Source organism: Loxodonta africana, chromosome 2 (assembly GCF_030014295.1).
Source record: "Loxodonta africana isolate mLoxAfr1 chromosome 2, mLoxAfr1.hap2, whole genome shotgun sequence".
Classification (NCBI taxonomy): Eukaryota; Metazoa; Chordata; class Mammalia; order Proboscidea; family Elephantidae; genus Loxodonta; species Loxodonta africana.
Window position 1 is genome coordinate 229,859,428 of NC_087343.1, and position 16,133 is coordinate 229,875,560.

At 49.7% G+C, this 16,133-nt stretch overlaps 1 protein-coding gene across 1 annotated transcript in view; it reads right to left on the bottom strand.

The window, feature by feature from the left end:
• Positions 1–13,840, bottom strand: part of ARF1 (ADP ribosylation factor 1) — a 24,525-nt gene extending 10,685 nt beyond the window's left edge. Inside the window, exon 1 of the mRNA XM_003421194.4 lies at positions 13,722–13,840. The gene's annotated coding sequence lies outside the window, so the exon portion shown is untranslated. The remainder of the gene's footprint in view (positions 1–13,721) is intronic.
• Positions 13,841–16,133: the final 2,293 nt, after the last annotated feature.

Below are 16,133 nucleotides of genomic sequence, written 5' to 3' on the forward strand. Positions count from 1 at the left end.
ATAAAACCGAAGTATTTAATCGATGAATGTATTTACATATCGTATTCCCCCCACCCTGTTCACATTAAGGCTTTATTTACCTTTTTTTTTTTTTTTTTTTTAACATAACCGTCCTCAAAGCACTTCACCGAACACAGGTATGTCCTTCTGTGGTGCAACGGATCGCTTTTATATGGCTTTTGTCACCATGGTCTTGTAAATCCTACCAAAAGACTGGGTCGGACTATGCAAATAAGGCCTTGTGGCCTACCAAGTGGATTGCACAGTTTGCTAATAATGTAAATAAGGTGCATGTCACCCTTGTGGAAGTGGGATCATGCCAACGATGTGTATGGAACCCTAACGAGGATATTGGTCAGGTTTGCCATTCCATTAGGCTTCAAATGAGCCACCCCAGACACAGGAAAGAAGGATCTCACCACCAACAAGAAAGAAGAGCCAGGAGTGGAGCATGTCCTTTGGACCTGGTACCTGGCACTGAGAAACTCCTGGAACCAGGAGACTGGGAGGGAGGGAGGGAAAGAGGGAGAGAGAGAGACAAAGCGAGTGAGCAAGCTAGCCATAACACCAAAGATGGAGAGAAGCGGTGGCAGAAAAACAGTGGTGGCAGAGGCAGGAGACCGGCAGGAGACAGCATGGTGGGCTTCCTGGTCCAGGAGGGGGAACCTGAGTGCCCTTGGGCAGAAGGCCTGCTGGCAGAGTGGGGTGCCTCCAGGTACTTGGTGGAGCTAGGTTTGCCAGCCCACGGAGCCAGAGCTGAGTGCCTCTGGGCTGAGGCTTACTGGCGGGGTGGGGTGCCTCTGAGCACTTACTGGCAGAGCTAAAAGAGCTTTGTAACACTTGCCTGAGCAGGGCTGAGGGCCAGAGGCACACCTGCCTGTGTCACGGCTGAGTAGATGCCCTGATCGAAGAACTGTATCCTGAGCATTCCTGAACCTGAACTGTAACCTGTTACTTCCCTAATATACCCCATAACTGTGAATATGGTCTGTGAGTTTGGTGTGGCCACTGCCAACTAATTATCAAACCAAGCAGAGAAGGAGAAAGTTTCATGGGAGGGACGGATGGTGTCAGAATTGGTGAAAAAGTTGGAGGGTGCAGGTATGTCTGATCTCCACCTCATAAGAATCAGCCTGGGGCTGCTCATCTTGAGTCTTCTTCCCCCTTGTGAAGTAAGGGGTCAGGCGCCTCTGCCAAGCCATTTTTACAGCTAGTGTCTGAAGCGAGATTTGTTGCAATGGCTCCAGACTCATGGAAAGGGAAGTGAAACTTTGGATTCTTAGATGGTTACTTTGGTTGCTGTTACCTGTAAGGCCAAAAGGAAAGCAAGAGATGTTCTGTACAGCTGAGGGGAGGAAAGCCAGGTTGATTAAAGAAGAGGGTCTACAGGTAGCCAGGGCGCACAGGTTCTAGCTGGCCAGAGGCCTAAGCCATATGCATAACGAATGGGAGTGGAGAAGATGAAACCAGAGTGTTTTTAAGAAGGGCTATGTGTTTTGCTTTCTCCTATCTAGTGTTGTAAACCAGCACAGTAGAACTGCCCCACAGGGTTTCCAAGGAGCAGCTGGTGGATTCAAACTGCTGGTCTTTTGGTTAGCAGCTAAGCTCTTAACCACTGTGCAACCAGGGCTCCAGTGATGTAAAACCAAAAACCAAACCCGGTGCCGTCGAGTCAATTTCAACTCATAGCAACCCGACAGGACAAAGAAGAGCTGCCCCATGGCATTTCCAAGGAGCAGCCGGTAGATTCAAACTACCAACCTTTTGGTTAGCAGCCAGTTCTTAACCACTGTGCAGACCTAAATATATAACAGAAATGAATACTGGACATTACAGATAAGAGAACGTGTAACTCCACCTTCAGCCAATACTTGATTGGATATGCTAAAAGGGGAATCAGAATTTGCCACAAAGCAGCAGGCTGTTGGTTTGAATACAGCAGCCCTGTGTATAGAGTATTGATTGGAGCCATAGGTTGAAAGCCCGGAGCCTCATCCAGGAATCTTGCATTTGAAAAGACATGCAGACCTACCAGAACTGCTGAGAGAACAGATTTGCCCCAAAGAAGGACCTGGGGGGGGGGGGGCGGGGGCGGAGGTGGAGGTGGAGACTGTTTTGCTCTTTGAATTTCCAGCAAGCCAGTGGTTTGCCTTTGTGTGCACTGAGGCGGCAAAAGCCAGTGCCCATCGGAAGAACCCCTTTCCAGGACTGGAATTTAAAGGGAGCCAGCAAGTAGACGGCCCGGTATATTGGCCTGTGGTGACCACTAGAGTCATGAGTGTAAGCCGGGAAGGTGCAGCAATGAAGAGATGGGCCGAGGGTGGATGTGTTCCACTGGCACCTGTTGACCTGGCCCATGGAGACTAGGGATGAGAGAGAAGGGGCTGGCTGGACTGAAGTGTGTGGACTCTTGAGGCTACGGCTGGTACTCACTGACCTAGCACACAGGGGCTAAGGATGAACTGACCAGAGCCCAACTGAATGAAGTGAAGGTGTTTGACGCCATGAGCCGGTGCAGACTGCTGCAATTTGATGGACTGCTCTGGACTGGACTTTGCTTATGGATGCAGATGCTCAAAGTTCCAACTGGAACAGAAGATTCGTAGACCAAGGAACATGCTTGTCTCCACAAAGTACTGGCTTGAGAGGGACTGGCAATTTAAACACTGGCTATCTAAAATGGGGGGGGGGGGTGGAGATAAAGGAATGGAATGAAGCAGCTGGCTTACACGGTTTCGTGAGTGTGCTTAGACTGAAAACAAGGGGGACAAGGAAGGATCCCCACTGAGTAGTTTCCTCTTCCTGATGGGTCTGGGGAAGAGAGGGTGGGAGAGGATGCTGATAGGATTAACTGATCCAGTTTTGAGTGTTGACTGTTGACAGGGTTAACTGTGATTGTAGAAGCTGTACGTGTGGAAGTGTGGACTAAAGGGGAGGCACTGCTGGATGGGAGTACAGTGGCCAAACCTGAAGTCCCTTAAGTTTTGCTGGTGAGGCTCAGAGCAAGGAAACAACCTCAGTTAAATCTCATCAGAGGCCAGAGACGGTGCAGCCAAGAGGACTTCTGGAGAACCTGACCAGATCAGATGGACACCTGCAGCAGACTTGAGTGGCTGTTACCGGAGTAACCTCACCCAGAGGACTCTCTGCCCTACGGAAAGACTAATTGTTAATGACTGTTCTGGACTGGTAAAATGATTGCAAGGGGGAAGTTAATCCTTAAAGTATGAAAGAACCATGGCTATAAAAGCCAGAGGGTGGCGATGGATGGCTTTTATATGGCTTGTCTCACCATGGTCTTGTAACTCCTACCAAAAGACTGGGTGGGACTATGCAAATGAGGACCTGTGGCCTACCAAGGGAATTGGGTAGTTTGCTAATAATGTAAATAAGGTGCATGCCATCCTTGTGGGGGTGGGATCATGCAAACCAGGTATATGGAACCCTAATGAGGGGATTGCTCAGTTATGCCATCCCCCTAGGCTTCAAATGAGCCATCCCAGAGATGGGAAAGAAGGCTCTCACCACAACCAAAAAAGAAGAGCCAGGAGTGGAGCGGATCCTTTGGACCTGGGATCCCTGCACTGAGAAACTCCTGGAACCAGCTGACTGAGTGGGAGGGAGAGAGGGAGGGAGGGAAGGAAGGAGGGAGGGAGGGAAGAAGAGAGGGAAGGAGGGAAGAAGAGAGGGAAGGAGGGAGAGGGAGAGGGGAAGAGGGAGGGAAAGAAACAGAGACCCACAGGAGACGGTGCAGCAGGCTTCCCAGCCCACAGAGCAAGAAAGCTGAGTGCCTTTGGGCGCCTGGTGGAGCTAGGTTTGCAGACCCAGGGAGCTAGAGCTCAGTGCCTCTCAGCTGAGGCTTACTACTGAAGTGGGGTGCCTCTGGGTACTTACCAGCAGAGCTAACAGCTTTATAACACTTGCCTAAGCAGGGCACAGGCCAGGCCAAAGGGTTGAGGGCCAGAGACAGATCTGCCTGTGGGCACAGCTGAGAGGAGTCTGTTCTGATCTAAGAATTGTATCCTGAGTGAAAAACTGTCTCCTGAGCATTCCTGAGCCTGAACTGGAACCTGTTACTTCCCTAACAAACCCCATACCTGTGAGTATGGTCTGTGAGTTCTGTGTGGCCACTGCAGCAAATTATCGAACAGAAAAGTACAAAGTGTTGTGGCACAGTGTCGGAATTGGTAAAAATGGGGAAGAGAGGAAGTATCTCTGATCTCGCCTCTTAGCAATCAGCCTCGGGCTGCTGGTCTGGATTCTCCTCCCCCCTTGTGAGGTTAGAGGAGGTCAGACACCGCCGCTGCCATGCCATTTTTACACTTCTGAAATCTACACAGAGGCAGCCCTTAGAAAATAGGCAGACAAGCTCCACATGAAAAAACAAACTACTCAGGGCCACTGAAAGCAAGTGACACATTACCTGTAACTTCACGAGACATGAACGTTTAAGGCCTTTACAGGCTCAGATCAGTTCCAATGGAACACTCGCTGGGATGTGGGTATGAGGAGCCCCTTTCTTCCGGTGTGCACAGCCCTGCGCACACATCCCTTGTGGCAGACACTAGTTGCTCCTCAGTAGTTCGTTCTCCCCTCTTTTCTCTCTTTGCAACAGAACCCCAATTTACATACTCATTTAACATTTTTGAACTACAGTTGACAGGGGTAACTGAAACCATGGAAAGCAAAACCGCAGAAAAAAAGGGGGGCTACCGGTACATCTATTTTGGCAGTAATGGCATGGATTACCTATGTCTGGCCTGAAAATGCATTAAGTGTGGAGGACTTGTCACTGGAAACATACAAATCCCAAAACACAAATCTCCACCAATCCACACATTAAAACTCACAACAAATTAAAATGGAGGATATCAACATAATTTTAAAATGCAGAGAAGCAAATGAGAAACCACCCTAAAGATACACAGAGACAGATCCCACAGTGTGGGACCCCCATCAACTGAGGAGTGTCCACGAGCAAAGTACAAGGCGTGGCAGCTGAACTTCCTAAAATATACATTAGAATTCCCAGTAAGCTCCACCAATGTGATAATTTCCTGTTATGAGAATCAAATTTGGTAACCTTTAGTAATTAACTTGGTAGGTCATCAGTTAGTAGTCCTCTGAAAGTCAACTGGAGTTGTGCTTCAATTCAATCTAGTGGGAATGACAGGAGGGAGCTCCTAAATGGGACCCTGCTAAGAATTTCCCACTACCTCTAAGACTAGTCTCCCCATCTTCCAGACACTCTGCCAATCCTCCAATAAGCTAGTGTTCACTCAGACTCAATATCTGAAGCCAAGAGCAAACATCACCTTCCACAGGAAAGGCTTCTCCCCAAGAACTGGTCCTTTATTCTAGACTGTTCTAAGAGCACTCTTCACACAGCCGGTCAACATTAGCCACACCATGGCTTGGCATGGTGCTTGGCACAGAGAGGCCCAACAGACACTGAATCACACTGATGGACGACTAGGCAGAAATGTAGTGGTGACAACAACCTCAGCTTCCCTGTCAGGATCCACAGACCCAAACAGCTGAATAGCTACGTTCTTACCCCAAATCTCACTGGTGAACTACTTCTGATAAGCCTCTTAGTTCAAGCAAAGATCATACAAAGGCTGCTATGCCTATGGGCAATATCACGAAGTTTATTTCTAAATGCAGCCAGAAATTTTCACAGGTTCACAGACACACACATACTTGCACATCTTATGGCTGCTGCAGTCTTCTCCACAGTCCTTACAGAACTGGCAGGTATCTGGTCACACTTTTTTTTTTACATGTCACGGTGGTATTTTCCAAATATGTAAAACATTCGCCATCTTCACCATTGTCAAGTGTACACTTACGTGACATTAACTACACTCACCATGTTGAGCAACCATCACCGCTACCCATTTCCAAATGTTCTTCATCACCCTCAAGAGAAACTCAGAACCCCTCCACAGAACTTCCGCTCCCAGGCCATCAGCCCCGGGCACTAACCACTAACAAACGTCTGTTGCCATGCATCGGCCTGTTCCAGACATGCCATGTCAGTGGGATCACACAGAACTTGTCCTTTGGTGTCATCTGACTTATTTCACTAAGAACAACATTTTCCAGGTTCATTCATGTTGTATCAGTCAAGCTATTGCAATTCATACCTGTATTATACAGTACAATTTCTGTGTTTCTGCTCTAACAGTGAAGACATCACAAAAAGAGAAGGTAAGGGAATTCAGCATCCGAACGAGCCCTGGTGGCACAGTGGTTAAGCATTTGGCTGCTAATTGAAAGGTCTGTGGCTCGAACCTACCAGCCGCTCCTCAGGAGAAAGACGTGGCTACTTTCATAAAGATTAAAACTGCAGCCTTGGAAACCCTACGGGGCAGCCTACTGTCCCATAAGGTGCTCGATGGTAGTGGGTTTGGGTTTAATTCAGGATTCTAATTTCTGTAGCTAAGTAAATTATGTTAACTGACTTTCGTCACTTCATTTCTTTAACTATACGCTCACCACAAAATATGCTGGGCACAAAGAAGTGGCCAGTTTCTATATTTTGGTTAATTCCCCAAAGAGGCCATATCACAGCGCCCACTGGTGCAGACAGGCTCTCTCAGAGCTCAAAGTGGGGCTCTGGTGGGAATCAGGCTTCACCACGACTCCCCCTTTCTACACCACTTCAAGAAAAAGGGAACTGAACAGCCAACAGCTAATCAGCTATCCTATAAGAAAGTGGCATAGAGTTTGCTATTCTTCCTCAAATCTCTCAGAATGGGGAGGCCACCCCTCTGGGAGTGATTAAGCCAAACCCCCAAAACTGACTTTGAAAACAAAAAGTTACAAGCCCATTTCTCTTCTCAGAGATGGAAGACTTGCTCTTCGTGAGGAAATAAAAAGCACAGTGCAGCAGGTGTCAAGAGCTATTGTCTGATTCCTTTCACCTCTGGGGCAAGCAGTTCCCCTGCCTCATGACAGGGCGGTGAGGGATACAAGCCAGTCCCCATGCCCCTAAGTTCTCCCTTCAACCTCTGGGAGGGCACTGTTCCAGCATGAACTCTCATTACTGTCTCATCTCTTGCCTGGGTCCTTATCTACCTCTGGTCTGCACCTCAAGCCAAGGCAGCACTGTGTCAGAGGGCTCTGGATACCACATCTGGCTCCGGCATCCCCTGCTTCAAGCCCTCCACAGCTCCCATCGCCTCCAGGAGAAAAGGTCACAGCCTGGATGGTGGCAGTGTGCCTCCTCACCCCTGCTTCACTAGTACCTTCTCAAGCCTTGGACCCCACCACCCTTGGTTTCTCACATCCACACTTTTTTTCTCCAGCCACCTTCATTCTCTAAGTGAGCTCATCCAGGCTCAAGGCATTACCACCTACACGCTGACACCCCCAAACTGCTATTTCCAGACAGACTTCTCAACTCCAGACTCATCCTACTGCCCGCTTAACAGACATCCTTTCCAGCGGGGTGTCTAACTCTCCCATGGAAAGGTCCAGACCATCACTTCCATGCACAGAAACATCCTTTCAGTCACTCAGACCCAAGCCCTGGAGACATCTCCAATTCCTCACTGTCCCGTCACCCCAAAATCATTTCTGTTTTATCAGCAAATCCTGTCATCCCTCCCTTTGAAAGGTGTAAGAAATCTGACCACTTCTCTTCATCTTCACCACTAAGCTCCTTGGTGTCTGGTCCAGGCCACCTTCTCCCTTCTCTGTTAAGAGTATGCTGTCGCCTCCACCCCACAATGTGTTCCCACCACATCAGGAAGAGTGAGCCTGTTACCGTCACAGCAAGTCCAACGATTTAATGCTTCTGTTCAAACTGTTCGGGGGTCCCCACCACACTCCAGGAGTCCTCACAATGGCCACCAGTGGTTGGAAACCATCAGGCCAAATGTGCCCCCCATGACACATTTTATAACGCTACCTTTACCATCCTGAAAGAAAGTTAAGAGACAATATAACCAACACAGTGCAAAAGCGGGAAAAATCATCATATTGGCCTAACTGTAACACACTGGGAAATAGAGGTAAGTGACTTATAACAAAATATGTACTTCGGCCCTGGGCACGACCACACCAAAAGATAAAATGAAGTGGTCAGACACACTGGGAGACCACCATGACAGACAGCTGCAACTGCAGACTGCGCGTCCTTCTGGCACCTCAACTGCTAAAGGACACATTTCATGTGTCCACGAAGTGATATATATATATATTTTTTCCTGGAAACAGAGAACAACTCTTGGTAAGGTTCTGCAAACAAAACAAAATCATCCTTGATTTACAAGGTAGTTGCACTCCTGGAACATTCAAAACATCTATTAAAAGTATGCAAAAGAAACAGGGTTTTGTCTTTGTATGTAAAACAGGTGTAATAACTGGATCTTCCACCCACACAGAAGTCACACAGGATGCAGCACTGTATGGCCGCTGCTATTAAATGCCAGTCCTGACTCCCAGCCCTCAAGAAAGCCAAAACTGCTCCCACAAATGTCCAAAAAACCCTTTCTGGGGGCCAAATAGCCCCTCTGAGAACTGCTGTCATGCCCAACCAGGCTTGCCTCCTCAACCTCAACTCTGTCCATTCTTCCCCTCCCCTCCCCCATTCTATTCCTGGCAGGTCTCCAAGAACAGGAAGCTCACCCCTACACCTCAGGGCCTTTGCACTGACTAGTGTCCTTGCCAGAGCCCTGGTGGTGCAGTGGTTAAGAGCCTGGCTGTGCACCAAAGGTCGACAGTTCAAATCCACCAAGCCGGTCTGTGGAAACTCTATGGGGCAGTTCCACTCTGTCCTATAGGATCACAATGAGTCAGAATCGACTCGAGGACAGTGGGTTTGGTTTTGATTTTCCTTGCCTATAAGAAGCTTCCTGTTTCTCACAGACCCCTCGCTCCTTTGTATCTCTGCCCAAATGTCACTTGTCAGGGAGATTTTTCTCCCACCTGGCTTTGATAGGTCTCTACTGCATTTAACTTGCACTTATTTCATCTGTTTACTGTCTGTCTGCCTTCGCTCCACCAGGACAGAGTTTTGTGTTTTGATCACAGCCCAGCACTCTATGAATGGTATTTCCTCTGCCTGGGATATGTCCTCCTTCCCACCGCTATCAGTTTTCAGTTTGGCACTAGGTAGAGGTGAAAATAATTGTAGAAGAGCATTTACTAGGGCCCTTAATGATCAAAAAGATTAACCACACATCTACAAAGATGTTTTTCCTAAAACGTGGGCTGTCAGTAAAAACATAACAAGCCACCGATGGTATTTCATGCTGTCCATGTGGTCCAGTACCCTACATTCCTTCAAATGTAACAGTGTAGAGAGCAGGAGCGTTAGAGACACCGTTAACTTCTCAAGGCAGAAGTGCGGCATCTCAGCAATATAAAAATACCACGGGCGGGATATGTGTGCCTGCAAAATCTGCTTTCTAAATTTGCCTGCAGATATCTTCAACTCATTTTCATTTAATCTTCCCAGTAATTTTCAAGATCTTCTATCACCCTGGCACAAGAGAAATGCTCAAAGCTATAAATACTCTGCCAAAAGATACAGTCTAAATATAAATTAATGGAATCAGTCAGTTAATGAAGAACTGCACTCTGGTCCATACAGGAGTAGGAAGCTGCTCCTTTACAGGCATGCGTACTGTTTAGAGCACTCTTTAAAAGGAAATCCTCTGTCCTGCGTCCCTCTGTCTACATTCCTACTCTTCAAAGGACTCTACAGAGACTTTACAAATTGTTTTCTTGGCTGTTTGCACCTAAATCAAACTGATCACCTGCGGTTGCCAACCACGTGAGTTGAGAGTAGAACCGTGTGCCACAGGGTTTTCAAGGGCAGAGTTTTCCGGAGATCCCCAGGCCTTTCTTCGGAGGCACCTCTGGACGGACTCAAATCACCGACCTTTCAGTCAGTAGCCAAGTTCGTTAACTATTTATTTGTACCACCCCAGGGTCTTCAAATCAAACTGACAGGATACTTTACAAACTTCTTGTTAAAAATCTTTGGTATCTCAGAGGGTTAGAACCACTAAGTTTCCTGTGCAGCTTCCATATGCAGTAGTGCAAAAGTTACTGAATGTATGAAGAAAAGGAAGAAGAAAAAAAAAGACATTCTTTTCCATAAAATCAAATACTACGACTTGAAGCCCTTTAGAAATGAATCCTTCTAATCTGCTAGCATTTCTTTTAGGAGTAAAAGTTGTTTCCAAAATACACACTCCTACATCCTTAAGATGTGCACAGATCATAATCAAATCTCTAAGTAACTTAAACCACACAGCAACAGCACCCTTCAGGCCTCGGAGGTGTATAAAAAAATCTGCCTCCTAAACTGAATAGCTCCCAATGCTATGTTTTTGAAATTTGCCTGGCTTTATGTTTTTTCCTGTCTCCTCCCTCGCTGTCACTTAAACCATGCCCCTTGCTATTGTCAGGGACTGGAAGGAACTCCTTCTTCCCTTTCTAGTCACTGATGACAGATTGTTAAGCTCCAGTTACCACTGTATGTAAAACCAGGAAACGGGATAGTATGGAGGTTGGGTTCCTCAATCAGCCAGCCTCCACCATTCTTTCCAGTTTCTACAGGGCAGCTGCTGTGACAAGACTCTGTGGGTGAGGGCCAAAGAGATTCTCCTAGAAATAAAGAGTCCTGATGTTTCTGTGTTAAATCTTGCCATTTTTTTCCAGCTAATCAGGCCATTTGACCCACCTGAGAATGCGAAACTACCTTCCTGAATAGCTGTAAAAGATGAGGTGCAACCATATTTCACAGAGCTTATGACAATCACAAGAGGGTACAAGCCTAAGGATGAAAAAACGATCTTAAGTGTTATCCAGGTGACCTGGAATTTCTATCTCCTCCTTTCTCTCCCACCACCCTTTACTTCCCCATACGTAGGGTCAGACCCAACTCACAATTAGGTCAAAATCTTTTCCAAAAGCCTACTTCAGAGGATGCTAAGAGGACATCTTTAACAACCACCTATGCCAGTAAAAGGGCTGGCAGTTCAAATCCGCCAGGTGCTCCTTGGAAACTCCATGGGGCAGTTCTACTCTGTCCTATAGGGTCGCTATGCGTCTGAATCGACTCGACGGCGCTGGGTTTTTTTTTTTTTATGCCAGTAAGGAGCCATACAGCACAAAAAAGGTACTTCTCATTTAATGTCAAACTCCCAACTGAAAGAAATGTCTGTTTCTCTCCCAACTACCTCTAAAAGATCTGCATTTTTATTTCCTTTCACTTCTACTAATACCATTATGAAGGCTGAACGGGTCAAAGGGAGAGTCCCTATCACGGACAATGCGGACAAGGATAGTCTGTGAAAAGCATGGCAAATCCAGAATGGCTGAGGTCTGATCATCTGTAAAGTAGAACGATAACAACGCTCAGGAAGGTGTGTGCAAAAAAGTGTGAAAAGCCTGATCTGTGATTAACAGCCAATTTTAAATCCAGACATATCAAGGCAAAATTTAATTAGAAAAATCTGAAAAAACTGATTCAATGCTCTCAAGCCAAATTAATATACCATTGTAAGAACCTGCACAACAGATTTTTTTTTTCCCTTGGTTGGGTTTACTCCTATGGCCCTTTGACTCCGGAGATCACCTCAGCAGTTGATGGTCCATATTACATTTTCCTGACGTGAATAAGAAAAGCCAGACTGTACCTTTGTTGAGATTCAGGCCTGTCTGGTTTTGGGTACAGACAGGTCAGCAGTTGAAGAAGTCCGAATGTCCTCTTCATATTGTGCAATCAGCTAAACACCATGATTTTTAAAATCCAGAACCCTAGAGAGCACAGAACTAGTTTCTGCTTTCTACTAATTCTCTCTCACTGATGAGTGGTGGAGTGTAAGTCAAGCCAGCTATTATCCAAACCAGTGATTTTAAATCTCTCTGGAGTAGCAATTCTGAGTATCTGAGAATACCCCCACACGAGCAGCATATTTCTAATGCTGACATGATATTTTTCAACATGATATTTAGGAAGACCAGTAAAACTCTACAATGTGGCACATCCAGGACTGAGGACCTCCACTAGGAGGTTACCAGAAGATCTTAGTGCAAGCAAGATAAGACACCTCTGATCAACGTGGCCGATGGCGATGACACCACAGAGCAGTAACACTTTGTTAACCCGTGGAGAATGTCAAGGCAGAAGACCACAGGATCAGTACACCATGCAGTGACCTTATACTCCCTCAGACACACTGCTGGAAACACCAGGACCAGTCGTGCACACAGCAAGTAGGAAAAAGTGCTGACACTAGTTCTGAAAGGAGAACTGGGACTGACAACTCCGACACCAGTGGTGACATCAACTGTGCAGCTCTTAACAGAAACTTCTGGGACCACCCAAAAGCTTTTGAAATTTCCTCGTTTTCTGCCAGCCATTTCTTGTGCAATTCTGCTCAAGTCATTTAAAACAGCAGTTTGCTTTTCCTTTCGATGAAATGGGGAGTGTGCCACCAGGCTCCGAGGTACTGTCTCAAATAATTACTTAACGTTTTAAGTACTGTATAATTGTTAAGCCTTATTAACAAAACTACCATTTTCCATGCCGTAACAACCCGGATTGTGCAACAGGAAAGCATGAGGTCAGCTCTGCTAAAGAGACTGCCTAGACTTTGGGAGCAAATTGTTTTACAGGTAGGTTAAAGATTCGCCAGCTGCGAAAGAGGTATTCTTATCTACTCCCCAAGACATTCAAGGAAAAAGTCCTAAGGTTAAAAAGCAAGGATAATTCAGTCCTCTAAAGGCCACAGGAGCCTCGACTGCCGATTTACTCAGAAGGCAGCTCCCTGAGCTGGGCATCCTATAAAGTCTTCGCATCTCCTAGGCTACGCCGGGTTTGTCTTAGAGGTCTACAGATCTCACTCACGCGAAAGCCGAACCTCCATTCGGCAACAGAGGCAAAGCCCAGGGCCCCTGCCCTCAGGCAGCTCCCAGCCGCTCCTCCCCTCCCCCAGCACCCGCAAGGCGAACTCCGACTCCCAGCTTCTGAGCAAACAGGAACTGGAGGCAGGAGGCCTAGGTTCAAACCCTAGCGATCTGTGACCTTCACCGAGTCACGGAGCCGATCCAAGACTCAGTTTCCTGATCCCTTATAAACCTCGAGGCTTATAAAATTTCCTCTCCAGAGGTCGGCACCCGGAGGCGCCTGGAAGGGGCCGGCTAGACGTTCATCCGTCCTTGGGAGACCACCGCGCCCCGAGCCCTAAGCGCCCCGCTTCCTCCTCCACCCTGCCAGGGCAAAATGACTCAAACGCGCCGGCTCCAACTTCCTTTCCCTGCGCCGGTCACCGGCGAGCGAGTCCCGCTCGAACAAGCAGTTCCCGAGCAGAGGAGGAAGCAAACCTCTCGGCTTCGAAGGCGGGGAGGGCTCCAGAGAAGGAGCAGGAAACGAAGGCTTTTTAAAGGAAAAGCCCGACCTCCCGGCGAGGCCAGGACCGAAGCCCGCGCCTCCGGATCTCGGGACCGGCGAGGGGGAGGCGGCGAGGGTGCCGGGCGAGAACGCGCGGGAGCGTTCGGGGTAGCAGAGGCCAACAAGGGGGACACGGGAGGCGCCGACCAAGCCCTCCGCGCCCCGACCGCTCGGCCCAGCCCCAAACCGCCCGGCCCTACGGCCTCGCCTGCCTCCGGTCCCGCCGCCGCCGAAGGGGCGAGACACGCGCGAACCCCAGGGCTAGCCCCGCCGCCTGCCCGCACCGTGCCCCCCGCCGTCTCACCCCTCGGCGGCCGGGCGGCTGCTGCTGCTGCTACTGCTGCTCCGAGCCAGGCGTTGGTTTCGCTCCCACAAGATGGCGGCTCTGACGGCGGCCACGTCAGTGCCTGCTGCCGCGGGAGACGCCGGGTAACTGGGGCAGGGACATCGCAGGCCACGCCCACACCGCTCCTGGTGCGCATGCGCGGGCCGCGCGCGGAGGCGGAGCCGGCGGGCGAGCAGCGAGGGAACGGCGTCCCGCCCCTGGCCGGTCCCGGTCTTACGGGTCCAGGTGCCTTAGCGGTCCACGCGATCGGACGGGCAGTGGGCGCGCTGGGCGCCGGGCCGGCTGCGCCTCTCACCGACGTGGAACCGGGGCCTGGAGCGGTGGGACGGGGCCAGGCCCTCCTGTCCAGTCCCTCCCGTCCGGTCCATCGCCGGCAGAAGGAGCCCACCTCCCTGCGGCCCGCGCGCGGCATCGTGGGGGGCCCCGTGGCCACCACCAGGCGGCCACACACAGAAAAAGGGGTTTCCAGGGAGCTTTCAGGCCTCCGGCGTCCTCCTCCTGCAAACCGGAACGTTACTGGACGCCGTCCAAGGGCCTGGCAGAGACCAGAACAAACGCGCTTGTCCCTGGAGCTGACCTGCGGGAGCACCGTCCTATATGGAAGAAATAAATGATTTACTGAGTCCGGTAGTACGGGGTCAGCAGGGCAGGAAAGCCAGTGGCACGAGGGAGAGTGATTGCAGGGGAGTGGTTGGGTGACCTCTAATGAGGTGGCCTATGACGGGAAGGGACAGACTTGACGGTGAGGCTTGGAGGAGACATTTCCTGGGGAAGCCTCCCTGAACCGATCACTCCCCCCAGTTTCTCAGGGTGCAGGAATCTGGCTCTGGCTTCCACTGTGAGGCTCACTTTGGCCTCCAGCTGACCCCTAGGGCTACATCCTCCCATCACCCTCATGTGACTTTGAATCCCCCGCGGTGGGTGCTCCTCATTCCAGAAGCTTTAGTGGAAATGCAGGGAAGCTTTCCAGCCCAGTGCCCTAGGTGTTGTGGGTGGCCAAAAGTGGAGCCTTCACTTGGGTCCTGGCATAATCACTCCGTGGCGAGTCCAGGGGCCTGCCTGATGAGGCGGTCAGCACCCGAGCCTGCAGAGCAACTGTGGCCCGGCAGACAGCCTCCTGTCCCCAAGTGCACCCATCACCCACCTGGCAAAGGCGGTGTGGCCTGCTCGCTGGGCTGGTGTGGCCCGGGTCTCACGATGCCAATGCTGCCATCACCCCAGACAGCAATGACCCTGTGACCCACCTGTCTCCAAATACTGCTTTTCTCCTCCTTCTGAAATAATGAGAACCAAGGCCCCCATGGACAAGTCCCTGCTTCAGCCCCCAAAACATGTCATCTGTGGAAGAGCCCACGGCTCCCCTGCCTGCAAGCGCCACCCCGTTCTCTGCCTGGGACACAACTGCCATCACACTACCAGCTCAGATGTCACCTCTGTCAACTGCTGTGGGGTTGTCTGTTTAGGGGTCTCTCTCCCATTCGGACCTATAACCCATTACCACTGAGTTGGTTCCAACTTATATGACAGAGTAGAACTGCCCCATAGGGTTTCCAAGGCACTAATCTACACGGAAGCAGACTGCCACAGCTTTCTCCCTCAGAGTGATTGGTGGGTTTGACAGGGGTTAGCAGCCCCGCACTTAATTACTGTGCCACCAGGGTTCCCCTCTACAAATACTCCTGTGAAGTGCTCCTGGGTCTGCATTCCCAGGGAGGGACATGGAGGTTCCCTAGAACTGCAGTGGTCATGGCTCCCACCCCAGGGAGCTGGCCCATGCCTGGTGTCTCCCACAGTCATCCTAGAGATCCTAGCCACATGTGAACCTTGTGATCACAACTGCTTCAAAGCTGAGGAACCGAGGAAAGGAGCAGTGAGGAGACAGACTTAGAGGTGGCAGTACCTGAAAACTGGAGCTCACCTTCCCTTTTCTTTAAAAAGAAAAAAAAAAAAGTGAAGGCTATCATACATAGGAAGGAGTGTGTGTAAGATACACACAGTTTTAAAAATAAATGAATTCCAGGTTAAGAAATGTAACTTCCTCCCAAACTCGGCCTCCTGGTTTTGCCCCCCAGGGCAAGGGAGCTGTCTTCAGGTTAAAGCAGGCACACCAGGGGAATAATTCCAAGATCAGGAAGTGTCAGGCAGTTATTTAGCGAAACTAAGGCCCAGGTGCTTGCCCAAATTGACAAGGGAGTTAGGGCTTCCGTGTCCCTCTTGTGTGGGACTCCCAGGATAGAATCTCTTCAAGGTGGGGCCTAGAGTGGGTGCCTTCTCAGCCTTGGCCAGGAGGCGGCGCAGAGCGCAGGCCCTGGGGTGTCCACATTCCGCAGCCACCTTAGCTGATAACTCAACAGCTTGGGGAGATCCCAA